At 38.1% G+C, this 25224-nt stretch overlaps 1 protein-coding gene across 9 annotated transcripts in view; it reads right to left on the bottom strand.

Moving 5' to 3' along the window:
• Window positions 1-25224, bottom strand: part of PEAK1 (pseudopodium enriched atypical kinase 1) — a 143352-nt gene that overhangs the window by 68106 nt on the left and 50022 nt on the right. For 8 of the 9 annotated variants that reach the window (XM_075505701.1, XM_075505695.1, XM_075505696.1 and 5 more), the window contains one exon: window positions 21402-21572. The exons of the other annotated variant lie outside the window; for it this stretch is intronic. The gene's annotated coding sequence lies outside the window, so the exon portion shown is untranslated. The remainder of the gene's footprint in view (window positions 1-21401; window positions 21573-25224) is intronic. 9 annotated transcript variants of the gene reach the window in all.

The raw sequence follows: 25224 nt of genomic DNA, 5'->3' as shown, positions 1-25224 counted from the left end.
TATCAATTTCAGTTTAGCAAAGTAACTTGTGGATAGCAAAATAGAAAATAGCATTGGAGGGGATATGAAGGGTCTTACTAAAAAGCAGCCAAAGACAAACAAAACACTGTAGTATCAGGAGCAGATAACTTATGAGAGAATTAGTGGATTGCAGCCAGTATAAGAGGTCAGCTATAATACAGAAGATAAAACACTCTGCAGAGAAGCCAGATGATTACTGGAAGGAAACTTGCTCTTCTTCCTACCAAACAATGAAATAATGGGCAAAAGAGAAATGACATAATTTTATTTAAAGTTTTTAAGAAGTTCTCACAAATTACTAAGTGCAGGACATGCAAATGGTGCAACAGAATACACAAGGCAACCAGAAGATTACATGCTTTCAGTGTAAGAAAATCAATTACATGATTTACTGAATATTGTGTTCAGTTCTATTTATGACATCTCAGGAAGAAATGCAGCATAAAACAACCACAAAAATATTTTGAGGGATGAAAAGCTTTCCATATTAAGTGAAACAAAAAGATTAGGATAGTTTAGTTCAGAATTGAAACAAATAAAATATTATATTAAATGATCCGTCACATAAAGAAGATAGACTGGGTGTTCCCATTTAGTGTCTGTCTCAAAAAAAGAGCAACAAGCCCAATGCAGCATATTTAAATCAGTAAAAAGACAATTATTCCATATAAAATGCTTCCTGAAACAAGCTGGCACCAAGATCAAGAGGTCAGCTGGATTCAGAAAGCGATTAGACATTTATACATGGGATGAGACATTGACAGTTGTAGTAGGTGGGGTAAATTCAAAGCTTCTAATTTCAGTGCTTAAACAAAGCATTAACTATTTGAGTTGAGAAGAAAATTCGCTCATTAGCAGATTATTCCTTTATTGTCCATTTAGGAAGTTTGGGCAGTGTGAAGGACAGGGCCACTGCTGGAGTCCGGCTGCCAGACCACAGCCAGCACTGTTTCACTGCAGTACGCTATCTGGCACTACGCTGCACATAAGGTACCTGTCTCATGAAATGGTGCACCAGTTGTCAGTCTCTTCACACTTGCAGATCCTGTTCTCCCACTTCACCAGACCTGAGGCACCAAAGAACCACAGAATACAAGACGTTATCTTAAAGATTCCTGATCTATACTCTTCCATCCAACCTGCACTACATATCCCTTCCACCTCTATACAGTATGTCCCTTTTGTTTAGGGTCTTACCTATATAAGCCTTCCTTTGGCAAGGCCCTTCTCAAAATTCATCTTATTGCTAACAACATGATACTGATTTTTCCCTTTTATGAGATTCTACTCTTTACTTTCAGTGTTTTTAGTTTAATGTAGCAAAATAACTAAATGGTGAAATAATACTAATATGCCTTTATCTCCCAGTGGTAAGGTCTTTCTCTTCTCCTCCCACACTTTGTTTTGTCACTCTTGTGCCAGGCTTATATCTCAGCCCTGGAAACATTCTTTGTGCTCATTTCTACTTTTTATGACTACACAATCATGTTTGATATTGGGCAACTGGGACCTCAGGCTATAAACTACTTGGGACAAGTGACTGTGTGTTACACTAGCAAGTGTCTTGCAATGATCCATACAAATCCATAGCAATGCATAAGTAAGATGGTGGTAATTACAAAGGTAAGGAAGCCAGATGGGGAGTCTTACAAAAAATTAGTACTCTTTGAATGTTGTCATACTACAAGGTAGCAAAATCAGGATAACATGGCAAAGGAATGATATAAAAAGGATTTTTCTCTACTACTAACCCAAACAATTTAACTGTCGAAGATGCATACATTACTAGTTTACGATGGAAAATATAAATAACAATAAGCCACATACTGGTATCTCATTCCCTACTTGGTGGAGCAAGTGCCTGGAAAGGGCTTGAATCTTTGTAAAAACTCCTTCAGTTTCCCATTCCACAGCACACTGCCTTCCACTTGGTGCAGTCATTTTGCCTTATTCCTGCATCTACGATCAAAGGCAGACATCCTAATTTGAGGATCTCTTTGATAATCTTGAAATACTAGCTACAGGTAATTTTCTGGCCATCATAGCTAGTTCAAGCATCTTATTCTCACTCAGACTGTTCTTCTAATTAGCATATCATTTATTCATCCCAATAAGCTACTTTACCAGGCATGACGAATGCAAGAAATTTTGATCTGCAGTCATAAGCCACAGCAATGAAATGAGCAATGAGCTATAAGTCAGAAGGTTAAAGATATTATTGTTTATTAGTGTTGAAGTTAAAAAGAAAACAACAACAATGCTTTACGCCAGATATTCTTAGGTACTCCTTATGCTTTGCCTAGAATCCATCCCCATAAAATGGGAAGCCACCACTGATGAGAAGGCTATTAGGGATAGAAAGCACCATCACAGGTGAAATTTTATTCAGAAAAGGAATTAGCAGATACTGAAATTGTATGCTTTTAGCATTCATAATAAACAAGAACTGATTTTTTACTTATTCTGATGATTAAGTGTTGTGTCTGACCATCTTTTAGTGTTGTGCGACAAGTGTTATGTCTGACACACCCCCAAACACCAGGATTGCGTTCTCTGTAGTTTCTCTATGCATTACCCTGGACAGATTTCCACTACACAATCCTGCTTGTAAAGCAGTATCAGACAGAGGTAGGAAAATACACTATTCCGAAACTGTGTGCACAGGTTCTCACAAGGAACTCGGTTGTACAGACGAAACAAGGCTTCTGCTAATATAGAGCCTTCTGCTTCTTTTTACCATTTGCTACCAAAGTGGGTCTACCATAATGGTATCAAATACAACTACCTACATTATAAATGATTCACCAAGTACAAAATCCTAGTATGCTTGTAACAGCAGTGTGGAAACAGACCCAAAAGCCAAGAAAATCAATCCCTTACTTTGTTTAAAACATTGTGTTGTGGACCACTGCGAAGAACCCAGTAGTTTTCATGCTCTTTAGCCTGATTATCAAGTTAGCAATATCACAGCCCCCAGAAAATCTTCAAGTCCACAACACACCAGTGTTCCAGGCACCTTGGGAGGGGCTCCGTGATGCAGCTGTATCCCTCCATGGTGACAGAAAAGGACTAACAGCACAACACAGGGCATCTAACAGTCAGTAATCATCTTTTTAGGCTACCAAAAAAGACAGGATGTAAGGCGGGGAAAAAAAAACCCCAACCCAAACCAACAGAACAGTAATTTATTTTAGTCCACAAAATCTCATTCCATACTTAAAAATAATCCATACATGGAGGAAGTATGCAGTGAAGACATCATTAAATATAATCAAGGACAGAATCAGAAAGGCAATGTAATAGAAAATCTGTATTAGGTTTTATCTTTACATTCAATGACTGTTTTCTGCAGGTAGGGAATTTGCTCAATTTACTTCATGAAAGAAGAAATACCCTTCATTTTCAAAGACACATGTTTAAACCTATCAAGTATGTAAACCACTATAATCTTTACCCCAATGCTTTAAGACAAGGAAAGGGAAAGAAGGAATCGCTTACTGCTTCTGAGAAGGCTGACTTCATGCAGGCAAAACCTACCCTAAGAACCAGTCTGCTTTGTGGGCAGCAGGAGCATCCAGCTACTTAAAAACCAGAGGTGGCTTATCACAAAGAGCAACAGCATCCAGAGTCGAGCCTGGCACACTCCCCCACCGCTCCCACAGCCCCTTCTGCTCTGAGCATTCCTGCGAGCCCAGGGTGCCCACAAAGCTGTTCCTTCCACCTATGACAGCCATGCTGTCATAGGACTCAGACACTAATTAAGAGGCTGCTGATCATACTTGAAAATAACTAGCTTGAAACCTAGCCAGTGCTCATTCATGGGTCAGGACGTGGTATGAAACAAAACTGAAGCACTGTAAACAAGCTCTAGCAAAGGAAAGAGAAAAAATCGACACGAACGTTTGTTTTCTGAAATGGTACTCAAATTCTTTCTTTAGTTCTTCTTTACAGATATGTTTTCCTAAAGAAGTTGATGGCCAAACAAATTTTGCTACTTGTGCTTAACAGAATCCCAAAAATGCAAAGCTTTTTCTATCCAGAAAAACATACAATGTGAATTTTCTAGTCTTGTACCACTAAAATGACTCAATACTAATTTACAGGGATCTGAAGGTAAAAGCAGAATTATGCTTATCTGACTTCTTTAGCTTTCAAATGAGGTTTTTCTGACAGTACACTTTATTAGCACACAGGACTGCTACGAATCCACCATTGTGCAGGAATGGATTTCACAGAAACCACACTAAACCCAGGGCAATTACATTCTGTCACTGCCAACCCGAGTAAAATACGAAAGGCTGCTATTACCTGCCTTCTTGGAGGGTCTTGAGAGAGGTTTTATTCATGCCATATGCAACACTGTGCCATTTTGAACTAAACCGTTAACAATACTAAGAGCCAGTCTAAGAGGAACTGAGAGACCAAGACCTACTCCCCTGTCCACATAAGCAACATCAAGTTGCAAGGCAGTAGCGGTACTCTTCCCACTGCTCCCTGTTGAGGTCCTGGCTTCAGGCTCTATAGACAGGTCAGGACACAATACAAATACTCCATCAAATGAGGAAAATTGCTCAGGAATCTAAATCACGCTTCCCCAATACTGCTTCATCAACACTATGCACAAGAAGGTGATATCTATACCAGGTCTCCCAAGTATGGTCCCTAGAAGAGACTACACGCTCTCTGTAGTACTTAATCTTGCAATTTATAAAAAAAAAAAAAATCTGTACGGCAGATTTCAAGGTTATGGGCTCAAACTTGGCTTAATAACACATGGTGGCATATGTTATAGTTATATAAACAGTATATGGGATCCCAACTGTTAGTCAAATGGTGAACTGTGATGGTAATTGCAACAGCTATGCAACACAGTGTTACTCATTTCTTTTGCCCCATACTTATGAAGTACTACTGGTTCTACTTTGCCTTTTTTTAACAAAAAAATAAACAAATTGAGCTCTCAAGTCTTCTCTGTAAAACAAGCTGCTCAAACCTTTAATCAGTGGTGACTTTTGTGAATTGTTATTAGCATCCTTGGACTGTTGCTCTCCAAAAGACAACACAACATTCCTGGAGCTTCATACCGGTGACAAACACAATGGAAATAAACCCTTCCTACTCTTGAAATAGATTCCTCCACATGTGGAGTCCAGGCACTGTCCTTTTAAGTCCAGACTGTATTCCAGAACTCATAACAATGGAGTGGTCGTGACTTCCAGAAGCTTCTGAGCATCTTCGCTTCTCTCAGTGGAGTCAGGCAAGCCCGGTAAACTCTTCATTCCCAGTTTACAATTGCACATAACAAATACAAATTATTTGCTCAAGCCTTTTTTCAATGTAATCAGTGAGCATCTCTGCTTTCAAACTTCCTGCTCTCCCTATTTACATTTTCTTTCAGACTACTCATAAAAAACCCTTGACTAATTTTAGCACAAAGGTTAATACATAGCATCCCATGCCAACTTGGTAACAACCTCCTACTTACAATCAGTTTCAGACCTATCACCTCTAGGCAGGCCTAATCCACATAATATATACTGTATTTCTATCATTTTAGTTTCTTAATGACAATATAGCAAAATATGAAATAAAATTAAAACATACTATATTTAAAAGTTAGTTTAACCTACCTATTCATAGCTCACTAAAATTCAGCATCTGGAAAGAAGACATTCAAAGGCATGAGGAAGAAAGGACACGTGGTTTTACAAATGCAATGAATTTGTGTTTTATTTTAAAGCTATTTTAAAAAGCAAACCTTTTGGTTTGCAATAGCATCTGGCCGTTAGTCAACAGAAAAAACAGCCTGAGCAATTTGCATAAAGATTCAACGTTTAATTTTTCAGATTTCCACAGAGATTTGTAGAAATAATTTTTTGGCACAACCAGAAAATTAATCACTACTAACTTCACCTTCTATGGCTGTTTTAAGTACTCCCTACTCAAATAATTTCTCATATAACAATCACTCAGAAATGTGTCAGCTTTTTTAAGAAGCCTTTTGTTGAAACCAAGTATGTTAACAGTGATCTCAAAGCCTTAATTTTGATAGAAACTGCAATTATGTTACACTCAATAAAGGCAGCAGAACTATGTTTGGATGCCAGAATACAGTGTGTATATATATATTAAAAAATGAAATTATGAAATTCAGTAACAGGATATTTATCAGCTGCTTATCACATCTGTGTGCAGTTGTAGGACTTGGCCCCTGTGTTGCTTCATACAAGTCTGCTGAAGAAACTGAAGCAGATTTGCTCTGCACTGTGCACATTTCTCAATCCATATTAAAACAAAAATTTTTGCTACATAAAAGTATTTTTTTCTCCTTTTTTCTGTAGAGAGCAAAATAATTTCCTTACTTTCATATGGTATTGCAGGGATAAGATGACTAAAGAGAAAAGTGGAAAGGCACAGAAAAGCTAACAGCATTTCTTAGAATACACTGGTTATAAAGAACAGCTTCATATAACCTCTCATTTATGTTCCCCTGTAGTTCTGCCAAAGCAAGGTATTGCCTTATAAAACACGGCAGTGTTCAGCAGACACCACTGCGATAGAGCTGACCCGCCCTGCTTTAACTTGCTGAGTTTCTCTCAGCTGGTGTCAGGAAGCAGGTGCACAGCCAGTTACATTCACACCGTTTTAGTGGTGCTTCTGCTTTGCTCCAGTTAACTGCTAGTCTGCTGCCAACCCTGCTGCATTTTGCCAAATGCAATTCAGTACCAACATACTGTACTTCTGTTCCAGCAGACAATTCTTCCAAGTCTGATATAACTCAACATGATTAACAAAAGGATGGTTTCACAATGCTAATTAGCATTGTGTAGTCAGAAGATAGACTGTAGACCTGTATCTCTAATGTCCTATGTTAAATTTGTTCTCTAGACGTAGAAGACTGGTACATTAACCATGTCTTATTTTCACATTTTTCTTCTCAGAGAAGCCTGGATGAATCGTAATGCACACAGATAGTCTGAAACACTTAGCAGATGATTTCGCTTCAGTCGCAAATAAGACAAATTAGACAAGATCTTCAATCACTGCCTTGGGATGTGTGGGCAATGTATTACATTTTACAACAGCATTTGGAAAAATTCAGTTTTAACTCTTCAGCCACTGTACTCTTTTAATTACATGCTAAAACTTGGGAGAAATAGGAACTGGAAAGGAAAAGAGCAGAAGAGTCTTCAGAGAGATAATGAGATGGCTGCTTGCTGAAATTAGGCAACATCATCTTTAATGTCAGCAGTGCTGAGCTAAAGAAGGAAAACAGCAAATTCTTCATATTGCCCATGCATTCCCATTTAGCAATGGAGCCATTCTGTAGTAACTAGTTTTAAGTACGATATCAAGCTCTAGCAGCAAGTTCACTACCTGAGTGAGGGTTTTGACTTTATAGGGTGTGATGGAAGAACTATGTTGAGGCTATGTAACAGTAATAAAATAAATCCTGCCTCAAATCTCTGTGAACCTTTAATAAGCTAAAATCCATAGACAAATGAAAGTCTCAGATCATCTCTGGAATCCTACTGCTTGGTATGCCTATTTACTTCCTGGTGCATGCTTTATTTTTTACACTCTAAAAATAAAGTGTAAAGAAAGAAATTAGAAAAGCTGCCAATCTTTTTTTTTTTAAGTCAAATTTCAATCTTCCCTATGAAGAATGCGATTCAAAAACTCTTGTAGTTATTATTGTCCAAGGATTGTAATTTTTTTAAGCTGTTTGGATGGTTTTGATAAGTTATCCCACAACAATGTGGACAATACCTTTGTTTTCTTGTAGATGCAAATATTGGATTGTTATAGCAAGATTCCGCATTGCTACTACTGCTAAACATCCTCAGGCAGATCTCAGGTGAGTACATACTTTTCTTACAGTGGTAACCAAGTTGAGAATCTTACATGTTCAAAGGTTATGCATCAGGTGACTGGCTTAAAAGTTTTGCAAGTGGAACTAAAGCACAACTGAGAGTATTACTTTCCTTCAATATTATTATTGTAATATATGGGGATAAGTGTAGTACTGCAAGTATTCAACTTTGAAATGTAAACTGCTTGTTGATGTTGTGTCTTTCAGTTCTCCTTTTCTAATCATGAAAGTGATTCTAAAAATTGCTGTGCCCAAAACATTTGGGGAAGAAATTGAAATCACTATCTGAAAGTTAAGCATAGTAGTAGTTTGGGGGTTAAAGTCACATAAATAGTGCCTTCTTTAAAAATACACCTGTATCGTTTGTATACTGTAGTAGCAGAGAAGTATATATTATACATATTTATAAACACACACACAAAAAGGAAGAAATTCACAAGTATGAAATATGTTGGTGTATTTCTGAGATCTTCAGATTGAGATCTACATAAGACATACACATCACTGGCAGAAAGCTAAAATAAATGTGACCAGATAAAAGAGGACTTAAAACTGAGAAGATATGATAAAAAGAAAGAAAACACTATATTAGTAATGAATCCCAGGAAAAATTAATTTTGACAGCCAGCTTATCCCAGTGAAAGATGTAAACCTACTGAATGTTTAAAGCATATCTCTACAGAAACCAGTCTATCAGAATACAGCTAGCAATGATATACTAAAATCCAGCTAGACACTTCTGGATCCCTATTGTAGTTGACTCCACGTGAGATTATATGGCTTTGCCCACAGCAATGGTTTTAGGCACAATTCCCACTGTTGCCTTCGCAGTGGGTCTGCTGTACCAACACTAACATTGGGAACATTTCACCACCACACCATTTGAACTGTTCAAAGCAAAGTTTTAGCCTATGGTGAATGTAAGCAGCAACGCCTGTTTGCTGCAGCACTTTGGCTGGTACGGGTGGCAGAAGGATGTTCTTTTTTGTGTAGTATTTACTGAAATCCATGCAGTCATAGAGACCTACACATCATTTACACAGTTCCAATAAATAACTTCCAACACAGAAAATACAATCTGGCTCTTAAATAAGCACTGTAAGTCTTCAATTAATACAGTAACTTTGTGGACACGAGCACATGCAATTTATGGAAGTTTCTTTATTTTAAAGAGGAGGAGGGGAGAGGTTATAATACATAAAATTATGAGCAAGGAACTTCCAAACCCAGTTCTAAAATTATCTTCAGTGTTGATAAATCAACAAACTCTATTCCTCCTTCCCTTTTGCCTATTTCTAAAGTCTTTCTTCTTCTCTCCTTAGACTGCTCATGGGCTTAATCTGATCAAAATTCTTTAAGGATGTCAAGGGGATAAATACTGCTATTAACGGCTACTAGTTTCCATTTGCTTTTTAGAAGTGGGTGCATTACACTTTAAGGCATTATATACGCTATTAGGTATTCACAGGATGCACTATTACCGACACACAATACGCAGAGGAAGAAGTGGAGACTAAAACATTTTTTGCATTAACAGGAGGATCCTCCAAGCGGTTTGCAGAGTGTGCTCCAGGGCCATTCAATTGTTCTACAGTGTTAGTATTTCAAGCAGAAGATATTTAACTCAGTTTCTTCCAGGACCAAAGTATAAATGCAGGGAACCAGGTATTTATCCAATACAGGTAACAGATTTCTACCTAGCAATTTTCTGCAACTTACATGTAAATGATGCATGAAAAAATGTGTTCTTATTAAATGTTAAACACAAGCGTTTTAACAGAAAAGTAGGGAAACAATGATCTCTGTGTTTTGTCATCACCAACAACTGCAGCCCCACAGGCCTGCGGAGCCTACAGTTCCTACCAATCTGCGATCAAATTAATAAAGAGCAAGCGCAGCTTCAAAGAAGTTATGGGTACTTTATTATGCGCATTCAGAAAGAGACATCCATGAAGCATTGCCTTGCTAAATGTTATAAAAGATCTTATAAATATTCATGTGCAGCATTTGTACTCTAAGCATTTAATAATTTCTTTACAAAAAAGGAATGGAGGAAGGGGAGAGGAAGAAATTACTGCTTCCTCAGTTCCAAAGAGTTCAAGGCAACAGAAAAGACAAACTGGTGCACAAGTGCCCTATAAATTAGACAGCACCAAACCCAGAAAATTACAAGCAAGAGAATTTTTTCAGGTAGATTTTTTTTTTTTAAATTGCACCTGAAGTTTTAAAATAGCTTGCAGGTACTAAACTACTGATTTTTCGATCACTTCAATTACTTGAATTTGAATTTGATCACTTGAATTTCTATATCATTAGCTTTTGAAAAACAAGATTGATCTGTTGCTTCTGACATTTGTATGAAGACAAATTTAGTTAGCTGTACTTCTCTGCATTTTCAAAACCCTGTTCTCAAAGATGAGCCTAACGTCACAGCACCAGATAAATATGGCTGCTTTGCAAAAGCAAGCCATTGTGCAACTCGGAAACTCGATCCATCCATACACAGCTGTTGTGAGCTAAAATAGCAAGGCTGAAAATCCTGCCATCACCCCTTGAAAGCAGTGCATTTCTAACTACATTCTGTGGCATGCAGCCTCTTGATTAAGCCTCTGTAACTTAAAAGTTTATCAATACTACTGTGAATTAATACAGATTACTGTAACACATGCTGACAATACAAAAGCCTGTTCACAAGTGGCTTGTGCACAAGAGAAAAGATATTGCAAACCAGCTTTGACATAAAATTATAAACCTAATATAAGAGCTAAAAGATGTAGAGTAATAACACCTGAACTCCTCAGAAATCACACAAGCAGAGAAAGCAGTGAGGAAGCAGCTTAGATCCTGTCTTCCAGCCAGACCAAGATAACTGCCCCTCTGCTTCTGACATTCTTTTACCCTTTTGTACCAGGAACATCACTTTTTGTCTGAGAAACACACGTTACACTGTAGCTTTGTGTATGAATCTCTTTGCAGTATCCTTTCAGATACTACACTCTGGACATACGTCCCGATTCAAGATGCTATAGCTAGAGGGAAAAAAAAAAAAAAAAAAATCTAAGGAGATGCTTATTAATGCAGACCCAACTCCTTCACACATACCCTAGTTGGCAAGTAGACCTAGTGTTGGCTGAACATGGTGGTAAAGGAACATTAATAGCGGAAGAGGCTTATTGCTATGGTACTTTTGGTTCCCTCTTGTATCAGTCAAGTCAGATGGCTGTCAGATGTACCTGACTCTGCTCTCAGGTGTATCGGATAAGTCTCAGTGGAGTTATTCCAGGCACATACCACATTTAGAAATGCAAAGCAAAATGAAAAGTGGTGCTGCCTTTTACTTCCCTCAGGAAAACTGCCTCTTGCAAATGGTTTTATCATTTTCATTATATCCTGGTTGATTTGCTTTACCATCTTGACTGGAACAATAGCTAAGACATAATAGAAAAAGATTTTTCCACAGGCTGGTTCTAATTACATTAAATCTCAAGTGAGATAGGACATTTAAATAAGAAACAACAACCGCAGAGTCTGAGATAATAACATACCAAGATACTAGGCTTTTTGAGAGTACTGTTAAAATGATGCATTAAACATTACAGTGTACTCCAATCATGTCTCAACACAAAAGCCACTTCTGTGGCACACCGCTGCAGAAAGAAGGTTAGCAGTTATTGCAGTCCATGTTCAACTCTGAACAATTATGAAACATTATCCCTCATGCTGGAAGTTACATAGATCTTTGTAACATGAACTGCAAGATATATGCTTAAACTTCTGCATGAGGTGAGGCAGTTGGAAATGCAGCATCACTGTAGGATTAATTACCTCATGAACCACAATGTAGAGTTGAGGAAGTTTTGAAGAGCTCCTGGATTTTGTTGCAGGTTGTACCTTTAACATGTTGTCAGCATAACTGAATTCTCTTTTAATGTGTTTGGAAAACATATCATTTTTAGATCACTGAAAACCTCTGAAATATAAACATGCTAAATGGAGACTGTGGCTACGTGGTCTGTAAACACAGCGAAACCTGTCATAGTCCTGAAGTTTGTGCATTTAATGTTATAAGCCACCGCTCAGCTGTGCCTCCAGTATTGGTGCTTATGGGACCCTGCAGCAAATTCCCCTGCTGGAAACCAAAAATGAAGAAAGGGAACTTACATGGGGAGCAAAGGAATTCAATTACTCCCCACCCCCCGCCTCCCTTTCCTTTGGCTAAGTGCTAGCCCAGCCCTAAAGGGAAGGAGAAGGGTTGGCCTGTGGAAATGGGGGGAGGACAGTTCATCAATTCCCTTTGCTTGCAGCTAGTTGCTAGACCGACTTAACTAACATCAAACCACATATAAGCAATTCTATGGTGTGCTTTATGGCTAAAGCTGATACAGTTATGTACATACAGATTTCGATATCAGTTACTTATCTGTTCAGCTGTTTTTCCATAGTCATCATAGTAAAGTTTCAAGGAAATTATCTAGATACAGAGGATTGAGAGACTTGCTTTCAGTCAACAAACAGAACCTGTGATTCTAAATTCTATGCTTAGAGAGCATAAACTTTCAGAGCAGCAGTTCAGTAACACATTATTGTCTAAATAGCAAAATGTGTATTAATTCTCCATTAAAAATTTAATAAAGTAGACAAAAAATTGAAAAAGTTTATTTCAGCATATAAAATTTATTTTCTTGTGTGTATATTCTACACATCAGACTTGCAACACCAAGTGCTCTTATGCACTAATTACCTATGTTTGCCTAGTGAACAATGCCATGGCACTGAAGAATGATTGCTTACATGCAGAAAGTTAAGTAGTAACACTTATATGACCACATTGCAAAAACATTTGCTAAATGCAGCTCAGAGAGATCTGCACAGCCGCTGCTGGAGATGCCTGTCTGAATAGATCTAAATCTGAAAAGAAAATGCAGACAGATATGGAGGTAATCAGTAAAAGACACATGCAACTATTACTACCTATGAAAATATTTAATTTGCATTTAATAAAGAAGAAGGAATTTAACTTGCACATCTTTCTCTATCAACTATTGGGTTTTTTTAACTTCCTTTAGGCCCTTATGCTTATAAGACATTTGTAAACTAAAATTAGTTGAAGATGCTCACCTTCATGTACCCTCACTACTTCTCTTGTACTGGCTCTGCTGTTCTCCTGACACCTCTGAACCAACTCAGCTTTCAAACTGCAGCAAATCAACCCATGAATGAGGAGGAAGAGTCGTTTTCTGCCAGGTCAGCAAGTTGAATGGGCTCATGAAGATACCAAACATTCAGCCACAGAGGGGACAACACTGCATGGCTAGGAGCAGCAGTGAGGTAGCTGTTGTAGCTCTATTACCCTCTGCACCCCAAGAAGTAGGGGTCAGCAGAGATTTCAGCAGATGAACAGTAGCAAGCTTTATGTAGGCATCATGGCAAGACAGATACTGTTCTGAAGCTCTTGGGCTCACATTGACTTAGTGTTGCATAAAACCTTTCCATTCTGCTCAAGTATACCTTCAAAAGAATACTTTAGTCATTTAAAATTACCAGAGCAGACTGTCACAACCTCTGCAGCAACGGCCACACTAGCACCATTCTTCTGTCCATCAGATTCCCTACATCCAAATGCTTTCCTTGGGAACAGGGAGTAGTTCAGGTAAATCACAAATGACATGACCTTGTTCTACTTGTTCTCAAGATACAGGCTAGTGTACTTCACACAGGGACATGGACTGGTATTATCTATTTGCAGATGCTCTTAAAATAATAATGTGAATTGCCCTTTTGTTTTTGTGGGTTTTTTTGTTTGTTTGGTTTTTTTTTTTTGTTGGGTTGCCCCCCCCGTTCCTGGCATATACCTTCCACATTGGATACCACTGAAATACCAATGCATAATTTTACATGCAAATTAAACAAAAGGCTACTTCTTCCCCAAAGAGAGTTAATAATTTGAACACTTGCTAGTCTTGATCGTGAGTTGAAATAAAGGCTGATAACAACAGAGGCTGCACAGAACGTAGGTCATGATGACCTGAGTACTGAAGAGAGAAAGCAAGATGAGGAGTGTTTCCTGAAGCTAGGACATCCATAAAAGCGAGTACCACTACTGCGGTGCTAGTAATTCAGCAGCATAAGGACAAAAAAAAGGGAGACTTACTTCAAGAAATTGGATGTGAAATATTGCACTTTTAGTGCTGTATGCCATGGCTACTGAATTACTGAATCTTTATTGAGTGTTTTATGTCACATGCACTCCTGATTTGCTATCCAAGTTTCTTCCTACACAGGCTGGTGGTCTCTCATTAAGACCAAGATTTACAGAGCACAGATTTCAGATTTTATAGAACCCACTGTGCTTTCTAAAGATCCACCTTTTCTTCTAATCAACGGAAATAATGCTTTTTGGCTAGGACTCCTGGTATTTGTGGTGGGGTTTTTTTTGGTGGGGTTTTTTTGGGGTTTTTTTTTTTTTTTTTTTTGAGACTTGCAATGCATATTTCTCAGTCAGACCTCTAAGGATGTTAATAAGAGTTACCCGTACAGCCTCTCCCACTATTTGCCCCCCTTTAATTCTTTGAGATACAATTACTTTTATGTTACAGGAAACAAGGACAATAGAAAGCTGCAGATCCCATGAATGTAAAAACTGTCTTGAAGGCATGGAACAATTCAGCCCTAATTACAGCCAGCTGGAGTCTGCTCTCTTTGCAGTGATACTTAGATAATTAACGAAATACTGACTGATGCAAGACTCAAGTATGTGACTACTGCTCAGATATTCAAGGTTAATTTTTCTATCCATCACTGAAATCAAGCTTAATGGATATTATCAGCTAAAGTCTTGAAAATCAGTGACACACAGACATACAGTTAAGCAAGGATTATTTTTCTTTCAATGAGCTTGGTGCCATCTTTCTTTAGCTGCAGAAAAAATGTCTTTTCCATTAAAAAGGCAAACTCATAAATTTTGATTAATTTAATGTCCCTTTAATATCTGTGAATTCACTCAGTCCAAGCCCTAAACTTAAACACACCGAAGCCACAACACTGATGTAATAAAATAAACCCCAAAATGTTCAGATAGGCATTACTGTAGTAATACACATTTATTTCTCACTGTATGCCATCTTTAAATTTGTGGGTTTGTGTTTCTTCCTAAGTAAGCTTTATATGGATGGTGAAACCAAATAGTATTATGCCAAAAGTCAAATATACTCATTTGACTGCCAACACTTATACTCTGAAACTATTGCAAAAGAGGATGGCAGAGATAACACTCAAGAAGTCTGAAATGTTTGGAAGGCAAAACTGCTAACGCATGCCGCCTTCTGCTTGTAATGAATTACATTTTTAAGTTGTTAGGTACCTGAATTATATTTGCAGCGAGAAACAAATCTGAAAGGGGAAGTCAGTACAAACAAGAGAAAGTTATTTTCCCCAATTCTATTTTCAGCAGTCCTTTCCCTGAAAATATGAATTTTTAGACAGATTCAATCTCTGACTGGTTATACAGCTAGTTAGTGCTGCACTGATCAGGAGAAAACATTTTGTCACTGCTTTTTATCAAGTGATAGCTCCTGCGACTTTTATTTCTAGTTACTAACTCAAAAAATCTACTGTGAAAAATTTGAAATATTTTAACCTGATAAAGATGTTTGTAAAAACAGCAGTACACCAGAGAAGTTGTTGGTAAAGACACAGTGCAATGAGAAACATAACTAATCAATAATTGTTAGATCTTGGGTAGGGCCGTAAAGAAGAAAAACACATGCATCTCAGTAGCATATTTGCAGTGTTCTTAAAAAAATCTGGGTGGGGAGGCAAGAATCTAAAGAATCTGAAATAGGGATTCCTTTCATTTTGTACTTTATTTGTCCTCACACCTTCTTATCTAGTACTGAAAAAGAAACAATCCCAATTATGTTTGCACACTGCCTAACATACTCCTTCAATAGGAAAATCCAGAATTTTGTTAAATATCTTTGGAATGTAATGCAGTACCACTGTAATGCAAATCACAAAGTGTCACCACAACAGTGCAAGTTAAAGTGTAACCTGCACTTTTTCTCTGGAGAATACACAGAATTTTTGTTACCAGAAATGGAAAGTAATGGGATAAAAATAAAAGCTTAGCAAAAAAATAGGTTAACTCATATAAAGAATGACATATAAGACATGGCTGAAAAAGAAAGCAAGCCAGGTATTTTTGGAATTATTTTGAAGTCTGTTAAAACCCCTACCTATTCACCTATGAGCATTTTTTGCTTAAAATCTATATATGCTAATGTTCATATTTGAGATAGTGATGATTGGGCTGAAAAAAATCCTGCTTTGTAAGAACAATGGAAGAAAGACTATGCATCATCAGCAATTGTTTCTGAAAGCATTTTCAGAGAGTTATACTGAAGAGAGTTAAGGCAATTCATGTTTGAAAGGAAAAGTTGCATTCTGGATAAATTGCTAAGAAACCCTTTGAATCTGAGAGGCCTCCAAATATTTCTATTACTTGGTGTTAAAAGGCGAGAGAAGAGATGTTGCTGAAGCAACCCACTATACGAGGCAGACTCTGTAGTGTACAGGGGGAATCTGACTCTGGCCAGAACCCGTGGACAGTGGGACTACCTGCGCTTGACAAAACACTAGCAGCTTCCAGCCTGTCAAATACATACCTAGGTGACTGCATTAAGGAAATGGCTGTGCTGTAAGAAGTGAAGACATCCTCTCTTAACATAGCGTGCAGCGCTGCTATCTGAGTTCTGTTTCTCAGGTGTATTTTTAGATGTGGCTGCTTTCTGTTCTCTCATTCCCTCACTCTGCTCTTAATATTAGCAGACAGGCCAGAAGTATGGTATTTGCATAATTACCTATATGCCATTTCCTAATGGGGAGAGCATGGAGCTAATGTAACAACTTTGATTTACAGGTTGTAGCAAAAAATCAGCACCAATACTGTAGGCTGTAACTCTTGAATATCTGGACAGCACTTAAAAAAAATTTATGGCAACTACATATATAATCTTTTCCAAATCAGTAAGAAAGTTATTCTTATTCATACAAAACGATTCCTGTTAGCAGCAGGTTCAAGTGTGTTGATTATCTTTTTCAACCCTAGAAGCTGATCATTCTCTTAATTAGCAGGGTCTGAGATGTGGGTTTTTTTTTTTTTTTTTAAAAAGAATGGGAATGTGTTTCTTGCCAAGACCATATCACATAATAACAGGTTAGAGAAGAATGAAAGGACCCAGCATGAAAAATACAATCTAATTATCACCAACTGAGCAGCTGATAAATGAAATGACAAAGTAAAATACACTAGTTCCACGTGATGGAAATTAAGGGATGGTGAATTTGTTACGAATATTGAACAAATGAAAATTGGAAACCTCGCCATAAGCAAGGCCTCTTATCTCCCTGTCACTGAAAATTCACTGCTCCCACAATAAGCAATCTACCATCCCATCACAAAAAGAGCTAGAAGATCTGATACCCAGCAGCGGAGTTGTTTTGATGTAAAATACAGGAGCCTGTTCAAAATGAAGAGCAGGACTGGTTTGGAGCTTTACAAATTTATGAGATGATTTTTCCATTTTGCCTGTCCTGCTTACTTGAAGTTTCCTGGGACAGTCATCACACCAGCATGAATTTAACCAACACAAACATCAGTCTCCTTTTATCAGATGAACTGACACGGACCATATTTTTAACATACCTGTGATGGGACCGATTTCATAGATAAGCATAAGTGAAAATGAAGACTAGTGCACGCTAGTGAAAAACCAGAATTGCCCTTTGGAAAGAACTGTGTATAGAGACATTTAATAAATATTATGTTACTGTTGCTTACTCTGTCAATGTTTCCATTTTGAATCATCACCTTCAGACATTTAAATCTCAACTGAAAAAGCCTGGCTGGAACTGAAAAACTAGCGAGTCAGATCTCAGGGGAATAACAAAGTCTTTCTTAACCCCCAAAACCCAAACGCATCCTGAATTTAGTATCTTTAGCTACTTTTGAGATAGAGCTAGAAATCTTGGGGTTTGAATCTTTCCTTGTTCATATGTAATTGAAGTTAAAAGGTTACCCTATCTCTTCCCTGGTTTAGCAATATAATTCTGAGATTCCTGCAACACTGATGGGGAAGGCAGCCGGATTGTTCTGGACAAGAAGCACGCAGAACACAGTGACTCTGCTCCCAACGCTCTTTCAAACCGTAAGTACAAAGTAATTGATGCAGCAATTGAAGTTTGGCAAACTGTTCAGGAATGCACAAAGGAAATGCAGTATAGAAATGTAAAATAATTAAGGGAATATTTTTATGGTTATTATCTTAAAAATACGTTTAAGCTGATAGCCCCTCCCTGTCTTCTGCAGGTACCTAGCTTTATCTACAGTATACATCAATCACACCAGACTCTGCTTCAGTGCCAGCATTTTATGTTCCTTCCTTGCTCTATGAGCCAAGCCAAAGAGAAGAAACAAAGGCTGGTGTTGTTCCTGGAAAAAAAATGGGTTCTGCAGGATTCAGTCAGCAGTTTCCTTTCACGCATGCAGAGGCCTGCATTCTACACGACGAGTTAACCTACGCAAAGATGTTTGTAGTGTAATGTCTTTTCAGTGGACAGTGTACCTACAGAAATGTGTGTGGGTACTGCATGTGGGAAAGGAGGTTGATAATAGTTTCAGAAAAATTGTCTCCGATGGTAAGTTACTGTGTGGCTGGAGAACTAGGCAGGCTGTTGAACAGAGGTGTGTTCAGCTGCCTACAACCACCCGTTGTTACCGAGAAGGTGGTGACTTCCTCGTCATTGAATCTTTCCCCTTATTTTGCTCTTCCTTCCTGATGATAAATGCACTTTTTATTATTCTAACCTATTCAACATCACTTTTAGAAATTTTATCACTCATTTAGATTTCACTCAGTGAGTCAAGCGGAAAAAATGTATTCTCAAGCTGAGAGAAAACCCTCCCATTTGAAATCCCTGAGCCAAGAGCACCTCCCATGCAACATCCTCCAGCTGTTCTCAGAGACAGAAAGAATCCGTTCACATGGCATCCTCGATCAGTTCCCACCTAGGCCACTCGGGAGCATCTCCAGCAGGAAGGAGATCTGCCCAAACAGCAACCCCGGCTCTTCCCAGGCCTCCTCCCACTCGGCTCACCCAGCACTTCCTCGAACTACAGAAACCACTTGATGTTCAGCACATGTTCCTGTGCCAGCAGAGAAATCTATCACGTAGCATTGTTATTCCTGTTCCAGGGCCACTGATTGTCACTTTTATCAGCTAAATAATAGTAACTTGAATACTCAACAATTATGGGAACCTATTTCCTCAGCTGAAGCCATTATCCCTGGTAGATTTACAGTTAGTGCTGTTTTGACAAAGGCTGGATGCATAAAGAAAGAGTTGCTCTGCCAGGCAGCCGTGTACAAGGTAACAAACAAAACATCACCTTCCAGTTTTCTAAGAATTTTTCCTCTAAAATGACGATGGTTGTAAACTATCTGTATCTTCTCCCAACCTGCTGAATAAAGACATGCCACGGTGGTACATTTTCCGTGGTAAGAATGAGTAAGAGTTTGTGACTAGTATTGCTTTTGAACTTGTGCTGCTAGTATTTCTTGGCTTTACAGTGTCTTGCAGAATTTGAAAGCACACTAAAGTGCCCCAGCTCCACAGCTTTTGCAAAATAAAGACATGAGAACTGGAACAGTCTTTTTCTCTTGTTCTCATTAGACACGTCAATGAATTAGAGTATATGTGCACACATTCAAAGAGAAAGGACCACAGAGGTAAGGAGAAGAACAAAGAAAAAACATTAAGAGGAGCACAGTAAATTTGAAAACTTGAAAGAAGAAGAAAAACATTTTTCTTGTAAGTCCTTTTTGAGCTTCATCTGTCACCACTGCAGACGAATGGAATCTGCAAGCCCTCCCTTCTTGCCAATACAGTAGGAGAAATAAAGACAATATACAAGCAACTCTGGCAACAAACCAGACAACTGGTAAAGATGGGAAACCAATTAGGGAAAAAACTCACTAGCCTACTGACCAACTGATGCATTGGCCAAACTAAGTTTTTGGTTGGGAGGCTCCTAAGGGCTGGCCTGACTGTGCTCTCACAAGAGACGTAAGGAGCCTTAATGTGGATTTCAGATAGGAACAGTTATGTTAGTGATCAACATTTTCAAAAATCCTGCCTTTAATCCTCACAGAAATTAGGATAGAATTATTCTTGGGCAGTAATGGTTCTCCCATTAAAGTTTTAACACAGCCTATGATACATGGGTGGAATAAATACCTTGCCTGGACTGGTAAAGGAGAACAGCTATACTTCTAAGGCTCAGAAATGCAGTACTAATTTTTCTATCAAAAGTCACATAAAAATTCTGTCAGACCTGTTCCCTTCTCCCTCTCAAGAACAGAGGGCAGTATAAGAAGGAATCTTTATAAATGCCTGAAAATCTGAATTCTTAACATTTCTGAAGTTGTAGCAAACAAAAACACATCACATACAGTTTTCATTTTTTTATTCATGCCAAATGGAAGACGTGGAGATATGTCATGTTAGATATATGCAGTTACATTACTATTTTCCATCAGTATAACCAAACCAAAGAAAATGCTATTGTACGCAGATTCAGCGAGGCTTTGAGAAGTGCATGAGCACCTTCTTTTACTCTCGTCTCTCAAAAGGCATCAAATCATCATCTTGGACTACTAAAGGTGTGGTAATTCCCCCCCGCCCCCTTAAACCTTCTGTTTTTAGTGACTGGTTACACTTCACCCACTTTTACAAAGGGACAGAGCCTACAATTGGATAGCTAGGAGAAGCTAGGGTCTTTCTACTCCCACTTTAACTTTAAAAAGTGGCACATTTTTTTATTCCTGACTAGTATGTTGACCTGGTGAAGACATAGTACAGGTCTCAAGTATAAAATAAAAGTATTTTAGATATTTCATATCTGATTATGAATGGATGAAGGGCAGAGAACAGGATAAGCAAGTAAGAACAGCAATGAAAAGAAGAAAATGGAAAAAGAAAAGAGATTTTCAAGGAAATGTTGATTGTTAGCAGAAATAAGAAACCTTCAGAGTGTACCACATGTCTTTTTGTATGTTTCAGAAGTCACACAAATTACTTACCATATAACTAAAAACTGGTACAGAGATGCTTCTACAACTTGTTCTGAATTGCAGTTTTGTTAGGCGTTTGGTAGGAAGACAGTCACTAACAGAGTAATAGCAAAATCTGATTTAGTTTTTCAATGATGAAGAGATGGGATGAACCCTCAGGAAGAAACTTCAACTACCAAGCAAACCATCAGATACTAAAATTCCAACTTCTTGCTAATAAATGAAACTCACAGAATTACAGATTCATCCAATGTTTGGCTCTTGTAAGATTACTCTATTTAAACTGTACTAGTAGTAAAACAATATTGTCTATAATCCATACAAATTATCTTATGATACTGTATTAGGAAAATAAAGATGTCAAAAAAATTAGTTACCACTTAAGTTTCAGGCATTTCATCCATTCTAACGCCAGCGGTTGGCTTTGCAAAACCTTCTGCAGCTACTGGCAATAAATCCTGCTGAAAATTTCAAAACTTCCTACTTCTCCAGACAAATTCACTTCACCCCCTTCTCTTCATGACTACTGGTCAGCACAGCAACATTTTCTGTGAAAGAAAGACAATTATGTTATTTCAAACAAATTTCAAATGTGATTTATTGTTAATTTTCCTTCTTTAGTGATATCTTGATCTCTTAAATGCTACAAGAGCCACATAAAAAGACACCTGAATTCTTTTCAGAATTCTGGCTGCATAGCTGGCACACCAGACTCTTTTCCTCCTCCTTAGCATTCAAATTTCTTTTCTGAACCCCAGAAGCATACTGCTGCAGTCTCCTTTCAATTTTATCTGCTACATAGCCACACTACTAGCTTTGCAATAAAAGCATGGGTTGGAGCGCACACACTGAAGAACAGCCTGTAGAAGCTAGCTGGTATAACTGAGTACTTTTCCTAGTAAAAGGAACAGGCAATCTTAGAAGTTTTCTTATTTTTAATTACAATTTCCAAACAAAATATAAAGAATGAGCTAGGGGAAAAAAAAAAGAAAAAAACTAGCTACATATATTACATCTCTTAACAGAATGAAAGCACACAGGTTTATGTCACTTATGTTTGCATATAAGCAGTTCATGGTGGTTAGACCTTCATTCTAGTAAGTTACTCAAATAAATAACCTTCAGCTTAATCCAGTGTAACTGAACAGAGACATTTATAGGCATGCTCATCTCCTAACAGAGCAGCAGAGAAGTATTTGTTGGTTTTCTGACAGTGTCCAGGCTGTGCCTCTAATGTTCTCAGAGGTCTTTTAAGTTACTCAAGGAGACAGTACTGTCTAGTTCTTTTTGGTTTTTGTTGTGGGTTGGTTCCCCCCCACCCCCAGCTATTCTGCTGTTGTGACTTGAAGTATGAACACATTTGTGGATGACAAAATTGGTGGAAAGAAAGTAAACGCAAATGCCCAAAGAAATGAATTGACATTACGAAAGCCACAGATAACATGGAGCAGAGCACTTTATAACTTCTATGAAAAGTAGTTAGTCTGGTGAGCATACACAGACTGTACAAGAGCAAGACAGCACTGATGAGCATGACAAGCAAAACCATCAACTGCTGAGCAGCATAAGCAAAATGCCTTGACAACGGCTATCATAACAAAACCACTTTTTTAGGACATTTGAAAGGAAGATACTGAAATAGCTTTGCAGATGAGCAGCAACAGGTGAGATGAGTAAAAGCCATCATAACAGAAAACACACATTATGTGCTTAAAAATGTAATTAATGAGAAGGGTGAATACCCTCCTAATGAAGAGAGATAAAGGAATAGCTGCTAATTTAGTCTTAAACTTCAACTTGTGGCTCATCATCTAAATGGAGATATTAGACAGAAGTCAAGAGCTTATTCTGGATGGAGAAGATTTAATGTTCTCCTCCCAACCTGTCTGAGAGTTACCAACTGATTCACTTTTGCAGATGGGATTAGCCAGAAATACAACATAGGGGAAGAACTGAAAGGAGAACAGCCCTGCAAAGCCTCCAGAAAGAGCGGTGAGAGTACCACGGTCCTTAGTTGTTTGAGAACCTTACTCACCAACAAAAATTTTTGCAGATTAGAGAGTTCTTTGAATTAAGAAAAAAACAGCCCTGAAGAACAGAGAAATCAGAAGATGCTTTGTGGCATGCAACAGCTGCATTGAACATACGTTTAAAGTTTCTCAACAAGGCAATGCATTTCTGTAAAATTTCAACGCCTTCCAGAATATTTTTTTTCTGGCTAGAAGAGCAAGGGACTGGGAACTTTGTGGATTTAGGCAGCATGCTCAATTCAAAGAAGCTGGCTAGGGGAGGGGGCCAGATTTCTCCTCCTTTAGTACTTGAGGTGGCCACGGCTCCACCAGCCTGCAGAACATGTTCTCAAATTGTAGGCACCTCTGGGCATCTCTCTATAGGAAAGATGGGAAAACATTTCCATAGCCACATCTGTGTCTAACTTAAAATAGATATAATAATGGTGGAAATAGTACTTAATGTATGGCAATACTAAAATTCACCAAGGGCTAGCAGATAATGTAAATAACATCCTCATGGTTCCCAGGAACTTAATCTAAACTAAAAACAAAACTAACAAAATCTTAACAAAACCAAATGCAGTTACATTTCTAACTGTGCTGCTACTTTAAATGTAGATAAGCTAGAATACTATAATAAGATACCAACATTTGCATCCATTTTCTAGCTTCCGTTGCATGTAGACATTTTTACTTCTGTCCTAAAATTCTGGAGACTTTGCACAGCAGTAGTCAAGGAGTTTTCTTTGCCATTTTCCTTTCCTTGCAGAACTGCACTCCAACAGCTCTGGCACAGCTGGAGGTGGCACAGATTCACTACCACAGCTTTATATAAATTAGGTGTTCCTGTGGCTCGTGAGGAACATTTAGGTGTCTTTTAAAACTGCCATTACATTATATTTTATAGATGCCACAGAAAACACTTTCTCTCCAACATAAGCATATTAAAAAGTAGCTAAGTCAACAAGTGGTGTGGAGATCATATTGTTACATATAAGAACGTGAGTTGTTATTGTACTCACGAACAGCACACTGACTTAAAAAAAATGCAATTTGCTACTCAAAAAGAAAAAGAAAAGGATCAAACCCTGGCACAAACCCTGACCACTCCATATTTACTTATGTTTCAGTGCTCAGTACTATAGATTAATTCACAACATTTTAAGTTAATTGATAAAGATGACATGAAATCCTTCCTTTTAGCTGCTGCTCTATATTTATTAGACAATTAACATGGATGGAGTAAATGAAGATGTAGATAAATCCCTCTCCATTTTTTTCCTTGGCTTTCTGCAGAGGCTGCAGGCAGTGGAAACTCAGTATGAAAAGAGCTGCCATGTGACTCAGTCCCATGCAAGCTGTCCTCACAAAACAAAGAGCGAGGAATGCTAAACAAATGAATCACAAGTCATTTCTGCAAAACATCCCCTACTTTCTAGCAACTGCCAACGCTGAGAGCTATCTGTCCTGTCAATCTGAGTGACAGCCCATGAATAAAAGGGTACCTAATTACAAGATTAGTAACAGGAAGTCTACATTTCAAAAACCACCATACAAGTTATGATTGCTGACTGTGTAAGGAGGCAAGAACTGAAGCAAATCCACAAGGAGACAAAGCCACTATTTGGAAAATATTTTTCCTATTAATGTTGACTGCAAGTGAACTCTTCATGGGCTGTGAATGACTGATGATACTGTAGCATTCTGTACATTGCCTGCTTTTTATCATAAGCACCACTCTCTGCTTTCAGATGGCTATCAGATTTGCCAAGCTAGTAAGGATTCCGGCAACATTCATGCTGTTTAATGTATCAGCATGTTGATATCTTGGACACAAACCCCTGTAAAAATACATAATTATAAATATGCATGTTAGGTTATCCTTTTTGCATGGTACAGTAAAGAGAGGGGAAACAGATTATTTCTAAATTGATTGTATCAGCAAAGCATAACACAATAACCCAGGGTCAATACCAACAACCAAAGCATTTCATTAAACCACAGGATTTCCTTCAATGAAATTTCACAGGCCTCCCGCACACAATGGATGCGTGACAGCTTTGCCAAAGAGGCTGCAAGAATCACCTGGCGCAGAAAATACTGATCTGAAGACAAGAATTTCTAGAGCTCCCTCTGAAGTGTGAGGAGATACTGCTGTTAGTTATTACGCATGGATAGGCTGCTCGGG

Source organism: Mycteria americana, chromosome 6 (genome assembly GCF_035582795.1).
Source record: "Mycteria americana isolate JAX WOST 10 ecotype Jacksonville Zoo and Gardens chromosome 6, USCA_MyAme_1.0, whole genome shotgun sequence".
In the NCBI taxonomy this organism is placed as follows: domain Eukaryota; kingdom Metazoa; phylum Chordata; class Aves; order Ciconiiformes; family Ciconiidae; genus Mycteria; species Mycteria americana.
Note: the sequence above shows the minus strand (reverse complement) of the source record. Positions and strands in the feature narration are given on the sequence as shown.